The sequence below is a fragment of the Pavona decussata genome, unplaced genomic scaffold (genome assembly GCF_977016875.1).
Source record: "Pavona decussata unplaced genomic scaffold, jaPavDecu1.1 SCAFFOLD_6, whole genome shotgun sequence".
NCBI classification, from domain to species: Eukaryota; Metazoa; Cnidaria; class Anthozoa; order Scleractinia; family Agariciidae; genus Pavona; species Pavona decussata.
In genome coordinates, this window is record NW_028145430.1 from 6017604 (window position 1) to 6030006 (window position 12403).

At 37.5% G+C, this 12403-nt stretch overlaps 1 pseudogene; it reads right to left on the reverse strand.

Moving 5' to 3' along the window:
- The window catches only part of LOC146489411 (uncharacterized), a 176940-nt pseudogene that overhangs the window by 69051 nt on the left and 95486 nt on the right, over window positions 1-12403 (reverse strand).

Sequence of the window (12403 nt, forward strand, 5' to 3'; positions counted from 1 at the left end):
AACCAACCAATGATAAAGACGGTGTAAATACAAAGTATTTTGAAGATAAACTTGCTGAATCACATTTGATTAGCAGTCACAAAACAAACGAATTCAAATACCTGTATGACACAGATGAATCAGCTTCAGAATGTAATATCAGGGTAGATGGGTTCGAAGAAAAATTTAGAGCATCTGCTCATCAAAATAAAAAGGCGTATTCAATCACAATGATTAAGGACACTGATGGGTCTAATGACTATCGAAGTGGTATCTCATTCAATATTTATCCATTACCCATTGGTACGTTCACAATGATATTCGAATACTATTGGCCTGAATCCACCAATGTATCATTATCAACTCAAGGAACAACTGTCTATATTCACAAACAGGTCTACCAAGCATTTGACACGTACAGCAAACTGCTTGTTCAGATAAATAATAACAGTAAAAACACACCTGATCATATAGCATTGGTAATCCATGGCAGAGCTGTTGTCCAGAACCCAGAAGGATACTTGGTTATTTATGGAATCAAAGGATGGAGTGACAGTGTTGATCCAAGAGTTTATGATGGGCTTACAAATGAAATGTTTGATTTCGAAAACAAGATGAAGATGCAGGTTAATATTGATATGGACAACAACACAATAGCAGGTTTAAAAGATCCAACCAATGATCAAGAGGCTGTAACAAAAGGATATTTGCTAAAATCAATCACAACCAACTTAATTCAGTACTATGGCACTATTAGTAGTTCAAGAGTTTTCACAATAAATGGATTACCTTTCACAAGATCAGATATAATTCAAATACAAAAAATCAAAATCATTACTCATGGATCGAGAACCGGTAATGATAGTCTTTCTATTCTCTACACAAAGAAAGGTTCACCAGCTGTTTCACGTGTTTCATGACATAGTTTCACATATGATCCCAATCGTAATGTAATAATTAATATTGATAATTCATTTCCAAACATCAAAAAAATAGAACTTCAAAATGGAAATAACATGAAATTTGAGATAATATTTGACGTTCATTATTTTATTTAATAATATATTATAATGCCATTCGTTCCAGACGAAAATGAAAACCATATCCTAGATGAAAACGGAAACAAGATTGAATATACTGTCGTTTACGGAGAAACAGATCCTCATTACAAACAAAGAGAGCCAATCCACGTGAATGATGGTCACCTTTACACAGAAGACCGTCATCTGATTATCAAAGATGGAACACAACCAAATCATGCAATATCTCTCCGTCAACTCCAGAGCTACACAGAGGATACTATCAAACCACTGATTAACAATAGTATAAGACAATCTTTGGTGCAATTGGATTCTGACATCAAAGGACTATTGGAGAATATGATGCGTGCTAAAATAAACCCTTTAATAATCAGCACGATCAATGAGGCTCTTAAAAAATCATAAAATTTTGTGTAACAATAATTATAAAAGACTATGATTGATGTAACAGAGTTTAACCACGTCAGCAACACATTAACATCTGACCAAATTGATGAATTAAAATCTTATTACCGTACCTATCATAGAAAAATGTGGATTTTTAAAAAAGCTTATAAATCCTATAGAAAATGGAAATTAATCGGTAACATTAGTTCTGCACTTATTGCTAGTGGTGGTGTATTCAGTAGTATACCCACTTCAGGCATATCTCTCGTTGCAGCTACTACTGTTTCAGTTTTCATTCAAATGTATATGAAGCATAAAAATGTTGAAATAAAAACACACCAATGTCAGTACGCCTACCAAAAATACGGGCACTTGTTAATATCCATAAAAGAAATCCTTAGAAGTGGTGAGCTTGATGATGATATCCGGAAAAAACTACAACATGCTGATGATTATATTTTAGACAACACACCAATTGTTGATAATCAAGCAAGGATGTATGATAAGTTATTTTACTGACCTATTTCACCACCAATCGAATCCAATATCTGGTTCCAATATTCTTTATAGCTTTTTAAGGTTCTTTTTGACTTTATACGGACAAGCGGACTGTGTTCTAATCCCATGGCGCTTAAAATTTGTTCTAATAAAAATTTTATACTGATAATACGTTTCCTTTTCCCATTAATATGGGGAAGGATTTTATTTATTTCGGCGAAAATACGATGTATTTTTACCCTCTGTTGATAATTAACACATATAATCGATGCTGCCAATAAATCATTGATTATATTTTCAAGATGATATTTTCGATTGGAAACACTCTTTTTACGAAAGCGATAAAGATTTTCTCGGAAATCAACATATTCGTTTACGACTTTATAGCCAGCAACTTGCCCACAATTTTTACAAACTGAATAACCTCTATCAAGAATTATATGAGCATTATCACAACATTGTTCGCATTCGTTCGGCTGACGATTTTTAAACTGCTCATAACAGAAAGGACAAGACTCTTCAAAATCCTTTAAACCTTCATGTATTTCTGCTGAACATAAATCACAATTCATTCTACTATACAATATGTTATTGTACACAATATTGTTTAATACGTGTAAGAAAAATAACAAAAAAAATCCTTTGTCATGCAAAATGTGAAACTGTTTAAACATTAAAAAGTTTCAATCAGTAAAATCAAACTTAAATACAAACTCAAACTCAAAGTAAAGCTCAAACTAAAACTCAAATTTCTACTCAGATGAGTAATTTATGGGTAAATATCTAATTAGCTCAAAAATCATACGACTCTCTCATGACCTTGAACATAATATTGTGTATTCCTTAGCGTCTTTCAGGTAAAGAGTTCAAAGTCTCACGCAGTGTTACTTGGTGAATTCTTTTTGTATGGTTGATTTTGCACTCGTCTGCCTTGCCGCTTATTCTTCAATTCTTCTCTGATAGTCTTTAATTCTCCTGCATTCTTTATTTGAAAATCCAATCTTCTCCGCGATTTTTCATAAGACAGCATTTTTTTGTACTCTTCCAACACAACTATATATCGATTCACATCACATTCAGTTGTACTGATGTCCATTGCTTCTAAGCTGAAAATCTCTCTGTTTATATTAAAGGTGAACTCTTGTTGAGACCCCATCTGACTTTCTATGATAGTGATGCTATCCTGTATTGTCTCACATGCAGATTCAAATCTCGCAGTAAGTTGTTCCAATGTTGGTGCCATAATGTTTTGGTTGCAACCACTCAACTCAAACTCAAACTCAAAAGTTTTGTCACAAGATTTACCAGATGAGTAATTTATGGGTGAATATCTGATTGGCTAAAAAAATCATACGACTGTCTCATGACCTTGAACACAATAGACTGAATTTAGACGCAAGCGGGAAAGTCCTACTGCATTACATCATTTCCGAGAAAGTAAAATGGCTTAAAGAGATATCACTATATAATATTATAAAGAAATGGAAAATAAATATATCATAAAATTTCCAATTAAAGCCGAAAAACACATGAAGAAGGTTATAAGCTATTATCCAATGGAGGATATATGTTCATGCATCAAAGTAATAAATCAGTTAACCAAATGTCACAGTTGTAAACAAAGAAGAACATATCGACAATTTTATTATAATGGTAAAGTGACTTCAGTTTGTGAAAGATGTTTTAGCAGTCGAGATCGAAAAACAATTAATCTAATATATTCAGGTAAGCCGGTTCGACTAGAAGAACGTGATATTTGTGATACTAATGTTTTTGTGATAACAAATTTTTATTTGGTTGTTTTCAGGGCACATTATGGAAGCATTCTTATTCGTGAAAATGGAAAACTAATTTCATATACATGTGATGGAGCAACTAAAAATATGACTTTGACATATTTTGATGAATGGAAAAATCATCTACGATTCAAACGATGCCATTAAAAGCGGTGACTCCATCGTCGCTTCGCTCCTCTTGAGCCATATGATGATAATTTGATGGTTAATTTCATAGTAAATTTGTTAGCGCAATTTTGAATTTGACCTTGGGAAATATTCTTAAACCGGTTTTTACCGGTTTTTTAACCAAAATGCGCTGATCCAGTTTGCTTTACGAATGCAATACTTTTGCTATTTGTGGGCTTGTTTTGGTTATGTTTTGGCTTGAAAACGGCTCTGAAATATGGCGCAATTTTATGGAAATGCGCTGGGACCCTCATATCCTATACTACTGAGATCCTCAACCTCGGCACTTGAAACAGCTAGAACTTTTTTTCTATTTTCAACCTGAACGAGAACTCGAACCATGATGTTGAGTCTAAAAAGAAGAAATGAATAAAATACTTTGGGGGCTCAAAGTGAAAATTGGACGCATTCACGTTGAAGCAAGAAATTTCATCAGAGGCAATAATTCTTCATCCTGCAGCTTAAAAATCTACATGTGCCGTGTGTGCGCTATAGAAAGCTGTTTTGGAACACTTCAATCGGTGAACAATTATGTGAGCTTTCAAAAGTGCAAAATCAAAAACGTTATCGCGAATAGTGTTAAAACTCCTGTCAATACTACCCAGCTCCTCCTGCAGTTGACAAAAGATGGCGCGCTTGTGGATTACTTGCTCTCGGTGCTCCGGGGCTTTCATTTGGCTTTATTGAGCCAACAACTTACCCATTTTTACGTTCAAAACAGTTCTGAACTTAAAATGGGTAAGATGTTGGGTCAATAAAAGTCAACTAGAAACCCCGAACACGACAGCGAGTAATCCACAAGCGTTCCATCTTTTGTTGAATGCAGGGTGAGCTCACGTACAGTATAAAACAAAGAATTCCTTTGTTATTTATAACAAAATGAGGGCCAGTGCAAGGTTAACTTAAAAGTAATTAACTTGCACAGAAAAATCAACACTTACCGCTCAAAATTAACATAAAACAACAGAAGCTCAGAAGAAATGGAAGAAAATGGCCACCTTCTTCAGAAACTCTGGCGGGAACTTGCTGATGATAGCCAGTCACGTGATATAAACATCACATGATCTATTGTTTCCAGATCTCCGTGGCCACGATCTCCTTGCTTGTTCGGGACATCATGGCGCACTTTTGGAAGTGCAGTCTATGTTCTGGCGCTTTTATTTGCCTTTTGTTGAGTGAACTTCTCACTCATTTCTATTTACAGCATAAAAATGAAGAAAACTTTCGCATTAAATGTGGAATCTAAGGTTGCCAAAACAGTTACAATATTTACAACAGTTTGTACAAGCACATTCGGTCCAAGCACGTGGCCTTTCTGGACATCCCAGCGAACGCCTTGACAGAGGAAATTGGCATCGACTTTGATTTGGTTCTTCAACCAGAAACACATCCACCAGAAGCCAGCAACCATTCCGTTCAAGCCAGCGAGGTAAGAGTTCATTTTCATGACTTGTAGGAAACCGAATTGGAATACATGTAGGGCTTTACTCCGGCTTCCCCTTCCCAGTTTTATCCGTCAGTCAATACTTCATTTCACTTCCAGCCCTGCAACCGCTCGGGCCTTGGCGGGGTGAATTTCAATGTACACCTCAATGCATATAGAGTACAAGAGTCAGCCCAGGCAACTGGGTTGGACCTTGTATTGCAAGACCACTTATTATCACATGAGGTTATGCATATTTTCAACTATGATGGTGATCAATATATATCTCCAAAAATCTACTTGGGTGATCTACTCGAGTGACACTTTGGGACTGCTTTTCTTTGAAGCCATTGCAACAAAATGTCTGGATGCAAAAATTGCTCCTCTTTCCAGTTTACAAAGTTGTGGTTATAGACATTAGAAACGTGATCAAAATAACAGAAGTAAGCGTGGTAGGCACTTGAATCTTTAATATCAAAATGCAAGCTAAAGCAGGAGCAAATTAAACCTCCAGGTGGGAGGGATACTATTTATTTTCACCATGTTGAATTTTTGTTGTTGCTATTTGTGGTGCTTTCTACTTTTTGTACATTAGTTGTTGCCTTGAATTGATGATCACGAGTTAATGTTGTTCATGAAACTTTTTAGATTTGTAATTTTAAACTGATTCATTGTTTAAAGAGGAATTTTTAATACAAGTTTATGTTTTCCTTAAATAATTATCAGTTTGATGAGCACATCTTGTCTTTTTTTGTTCAAGAATTGAAAAATGTTTATATTTTAAATTAAGTTCGACTCGAATTTCCATCCCGGGCCAAGTTAAGAATATGGGTCTTAATATAACTGACTATTACCTACTGTAAGGGGTGATTGTGTAAAAAAAGTAAGATATTATAAATTCAGGGGCAATGGATACGAACACATGTTCTTAAATTAAGTTCTCACCTTCAACTTTTTCCTTAAATTAGATTGCATTTCCTTAAGTCAAGAATATGGACCTTACATATAGCAAGTTATTGCTTACTTTAAGAAATGATTTTTGAAACAAGTAAGATACTCTTAATTCAAGGGAGTTTGGATACAGTGCGAGCCAGCGAGCCATGCGGGTCATACAAGCAAGCCATGCGAGGCATGCGAGCCATGTGAAAAAAAATCGTAAAAATCGAAAACTATCTACACGCAAAGCGTTTCTACGGCGTTTGGACAGCACCGCTTATGGCAAACAGCCATAAGCCAATGTGAAAAGACAATTAAAGTTTGAACACCAGCATTTAAAGCGTTAAATATATTTTCGTACAGAAAAATGACAACAAGAACATATTATATTTCTACTTGCTTAAGACACACTTTTCAAGAAATCTAAGACGCAACCGACTTGCAAGCTCATTGACGTCAAGAAATCCATGATTTCAATACTTCTGCGGCAATTCGAAATAAAAACAATAATTTTATGAAATTATAGGCCGAAAACAAGGGGGGAGGGGGGTAGGGGGGAGCAGATATGGGGGAGCATTTTTGCTCGAATTATTTTTCATTTTTTTCAATTGTTATGTAAACATGTTAAAAGCGCGTTGTAACTTGTATCTATATCAGACGGATGTATTTAGTGCTGTAAATTGGATGAAATGCCCAAAAAGCTTCGGGAAAGTTATTCCTCAAGGGGGGATTTCACCTGAAATTGAGTGTAATGTTAAGAGGTTTAAAGGAGGGATAAAAGAAAGAAAATATGTTTTGAAACACCGCCAGACAGTTGAGCCCCACGCCACAGCACCTTCACTTTCGGTAGTCATGACCATATTCGGTAAGTCACGTGAACAAAAAACTCTATGAACTCACACAGCTTAGATCTTTCTCCAATGAAACAAAAGCCGATGGGTAGAGTGCATTTAGATGCAAAATCTGTAGCATGGATTTTTTGAAATTCATGTTGTTGAAAAAGTGATGACGTCACAAGAACTTAATGACGTCATTTCTTTTTGTCTAACACAAATTTGAACAAGTCCATCCGCAAATCTTGCTTCTCAATGCACTCTTCTCGTAGGCATTGGTTTCAATAAAGATGTAAGCTGGGCAAGTTTATAGGGTTTTCGTGTTCTGGTCACGTGACTTACCAAATATGGTCATGACTATCAAAACTGAAGGCACCTCTAACAGAACAAACATGGCCAAAAATTAAACACAGGATACTAAGGGAGCCCAAGATACGACAGTTAGAAGTCATCCGTAACATCCATTTTGTAGTTAAGGGTCTTCCCCCTTAACAATCTTACTAGAGAACACCGAGTATAAAATTATGAAAACGTTCAGGCAAAATAGAACTCAATCAAATTTAATAATAATAATAATAATAATAATAATAATAATAATAATAATTATAATAATAATAATAACAACAATAATAATAATAATAATATTTTTTGTCCGTATAGAAACAACAACAACAGGAACATTGCAAGTGAACACCGAATACAAAATTATGAAAACGTCGCGCCTAAATCGAACTCAATCACATTTTTACTTTCTTGGAATTGTATTCGAGTACCTATTACTGGTATCACGGATATTTGTCACAGGTCAAAGCCTGTAGAGCGAACAACCTACACTGATTATATTCATGACTGTCTGCATACACAACGCAACTATAATAATTACTTATACGTACTGATAAACAACAGGATTTTTCCTTTCACAAAAAAGTACTATCGCCATCCTGCGCAGTGAAGATACTATTTCTATCTTTCACATTTGAAGATATTGCGTTTTACCTAGAAATGTCATAAGTATCTATAAACAAACAGAACATTGCAAATTTTATCTTTACGTGCTGATATTAGGGTTTATATGAGAAAAACCAGACGCGACTTAAATTAGCCGCGGCTTAAACTGGGGGTCCATTAAGATTTGTAGCAAGAGGGCATCAGGACTCAGCACCCTGGCATATGGGAGGACATTTTCTTAGTAAGTACAGTTGAGTTGAAAGCAGAGGATTAAAAACAGTCGGGCAAATTCGTGCTCACAATTGGCAGTCACTTTGCCCTTTGTCCGGCCCTTAATGAACCCCCTAGGCTTAAATAAGACGCAAATTATCTCTCAAGAGTGCGCGTAGCTAACAACGAGAGATACTAATACTACTAGTAGTAATCAGAGATTAGTGAGATGCGTTCGACCATTTGGGAAAAGAAAGTTACGTTAACTGCCAGATAGTTTTCACATGTTTATTTAAATCGCAAAAAAATCATTGTATAACCCAGTGTTTATAATATAATGGATATTTGGTGCGCTTGCTTGTTGGGTTCGACCTTCTCTTCACGTTTGGTTTGCTTGCTTGTCGAATTTTGGAGTGTGCTTCCTTGCTGTGTGGACTGTTATCAGGGAAGATGCATTGTTTACTTTTGAAGTTAGAGTTACTGGCATTTGGAATCTTGCGAAAGCATATCGATATGTTCATTTCCTTCGTTTGTTGCAGGAGTTGAGTTTCACGTTATTAGAGGAATAGAAGCCAAAAGATTGATAATTATATAATAAATAAATAAATAAATAAATAAATAAACAACTTAATAAATAAATAAACAACTAAATAAATAAATAGCTAAAATATACTAAATGAAAGAAAAAATATATTTGCTGCGTAAGCAGTACGCAACGCGAGATTATACTTTATTGAACTTGAATCTTTTGAATGAAAACTTCGAAAAAGGCATTTCCTTATTTTAAAGCGTACAACATTTACGGTAGAAATCGGCAAGGAACCGGGGAAACTTCAACGTGGCCGTTCATATGCCATTGCCTTTGAGCAGACATTGAAAGCCGCCACGAGACATCTTCGGCGTGGCGTTACAAATTTGCATAAATATTATTGAGATCATCTCAAAAGGCAAAGTCACGTTTTCTCCATTTTCTATCAACTGATTCAGATTGTAACCGTGTCTTCCACTGATAGATGACTGGATAACTTGTTCACTAAACCCAGTTTAACAGTGAATGAAGCGAAACTAAAATATTGCGACTTTTTGGCCGCTGTTAATTCACAAGTCGAGAATTGAAACACGCGCGATCGCTTTTAACCTCGCTAAACCAGTACGCTGCACATAATTATGCTTTAATCTTTTGAATCAAACCTTCGAAAACAGCATTTCCTTGATTAAAAAACGCGCAATACTTTCGCTTGTAATTAGCAAAGAAGCGAGAAAACGCTTGAAGAGCGAACTCTTTCCAGCTCGAGCATACACGTGCGCACATCCATCGCTCCAACAAAATTAAAAACGCAAACAAAGTTGGCGGCTGTCTCGCAGAGTTGGTCCCCGTAAAACGGAACCGAACTGTGGCCGTTTCACTACAAGAAACCAACGTTGCCTTGCAATAACAAAAACTGGGTACCACCGAGTGCTTGCAATCCCTTAAAATCGAATGACTCGATAAAGTGTTTGCCATTGCAACTTCACCAATTCGTTTCACTCGCACTAGGAATGTTGCTTTTCTCGAAACAAATCATGGCCATTTGCCGAGCTACCCAACTCGGCAACTTTTTGCTTTGGTGACCACAAATCATGGCCATTTGCCGATCTACATAACTCGGTAAGTAAATTATTTGCCGAGCTACACATCTCCGAAAGTAAATGTAATATATTTTGCTGAAACTACGCAACTTGTCTCTTGATTTAGTCAGCGCAAGGCAGCGTTGGTTTCTTGTAGTGAAACGGGTAAACAACACTACGCTGAACTTATCCATGTGTCTTCGCAGTCGTACACACTTCGTGAAGGCGTTGATAAATCTAAATTTCACCCGAAAATATTTTTTTCTAACTTAAACAACGCAACTTCCCTAACGAAGCACAGCCGTCCAGCCAGCACACCAAAAGCGATGCAAGAACGTGAAACTCCACTCCCGCTGAAACGAAGGAACTGGACATCGATAAGCTTTCGCAATAATTTCGCAAGATTCCAAATGCCAGTAACTCTAACTTCAAGCGTAAACAACACAACTTATCTGATAACAGTCCACACAGCCAGGAAGTACAGTCCAGAATTCGACAAGCAAGCACACCAAACGCCAAGAAAGGATCAAACTCCCAAGCAAGCACGCAACACGTGAAACTCGACCCGCTAGCAACATTAAAAGATGGCTCTAACGCGAAAACGAGGGGGCGACTCATGCGAAAACGAGACTAAAAAGATGGCTCTAGCGCGAAAACGAGGTCAGAGTCGTCATAAGTTCGCACCAGTTTCCCGGCCGACACATGCCCCTGCAAAACTCAAGCGGGGGGGCTATTTGGGTGTCCTTACAGCAATCTCAAAAAGTTCTGCATAGCCGTACACAGGCACACCAACTCAAAAGACACAGGACGCAAAAACGAAATTAGGCTTGCGTTCTCCTTCGTCGAACGCAAATACTAATATCGTTTCCACACACGACCAATATAAGGGGCGCACCATTAGAAATTGCGGGATAGGTCCTACAATTCCCTAAATAAATTTTCTGCTACTGCAAGCAGTCCACCATCCAAAAAACGACTGACAAAAAATAATCCAACAGACAACTAGAAATTTGTGCACTGGAAATCTTTTGTATCCACTCCCGCGATTTCTAATAGTCCAATCCTAATACCCTCTTTATGTCAAGAATTACAAGCGGCAGTTCAAAGCTTACTCCAGCTAAGTTCAAATCTACGTTTTTGTTCTGGGGTCAAGGAAGGGCTAAGGGTTAACATCATTGTCGAGGGACAAAATGGGCTGATAAAACTGTTTCTCGGAATCTTGGTAACACATTTTATGAGAGGACAAAAGTAGAACATCCGTTTTACCCACTTGCGCATGATTGTACGATAGGGGCCTTCTGTGCTGACTTGCAAATCGCCCAGCTTTAATTCTGTCTTGCAAGTCGCACACTTGGCAGTTCTTGATGTTCTTGAACTGACGGAATAACCTTTCTCAGCAAATGGAGGAATTTGCATAACTCGTACTGATTCAGGAAACACGTTCACCAATTTGTTCCACTCTAAGGATGTAAATTTCATTTTGTAAATCAGTGGTTCTTCTTTTTTGAACCCAAAAATGTGGTTGAACAGCCAGATCATGTGTTGACATTTCTGTCTGAATGCCAAGGAAGAGCAGCAGACTGAATCACTTGTAAGAATAACAGTCTCCAGGCATCCCATGGTGTCTAGAACTTTGAACTCGAATTGGCTCATGGAGCTTTTGTATTCCAGCAGATCAAGTGTTATATTGGTGACGTACTTTTCGAAGTACCTCAACTGAGCATTGGACACCTCTTTCGTGACCACCTTCTCTTTGCTGGTTTTTTTAGCTTTTCTTTTGTCCGCTCTATGGCTGTCCCGTGTGTTGACTTTGTAGTCACTCTGTGGCTTTTCGAAGTTCGTCAGGGTATCGAAGTGATCCGTCAATTGATCCGCATTTTCAGAAATATACTGTACAGCATCCGAACAAGCAGCTGTATTCTTTTCGAGGGTTGCTTGTTGTCTTTCATTTCGGTCAAACGCCGTTGGTCCTTCACCGACCGTTTTAAGACCATTTTCTTGACGCTTAACTTCAGCTGCTTCCAGAATTGCTGCTGAGCACTCTGCAGTGACAACGTCCAACAAGCGTTTTCTATAGCCAGAGGCGCTAATAGCCTTAGCGTTGGAAACCTCTGCAGACGATGCTGAGCTTGTTGAATCTGATTTGCACCACTGCTGCCAGCTCGCCCACCACCATTTTTTGAAGTTCATCATTTTAGATGGGTCCGAGAAACACCTTTCAATGAGAGAGTCTAGAGCTTTCAAAGCCTGTTCCGCTTCAATTGATGTTGGTGCGTTGGAAGCTTCGTTCATTAACTTTTTGAATTTATTTTGATCTCGACTGGTTTTAAAAAATTTGAGATGCCAATTTACATCCTGCTTTAAATGAAACGCATCGGAAGTTGATTTGTTCTTGGCGTTGTCACCCTTCGCACAATGCCCCTCCCTCATCACCAACATAAGAATGGGGGTCTAAGCCGTTTCCAGCAAAGTCATCGGGATTTAGCTCAAACTCTCGGGCTACAGTGGGTAGAATTTTGTTTACAGCACTGTCAAAGGCGGTAACCATCCTCTCCACATTCTCAGCGTTTTCACCGG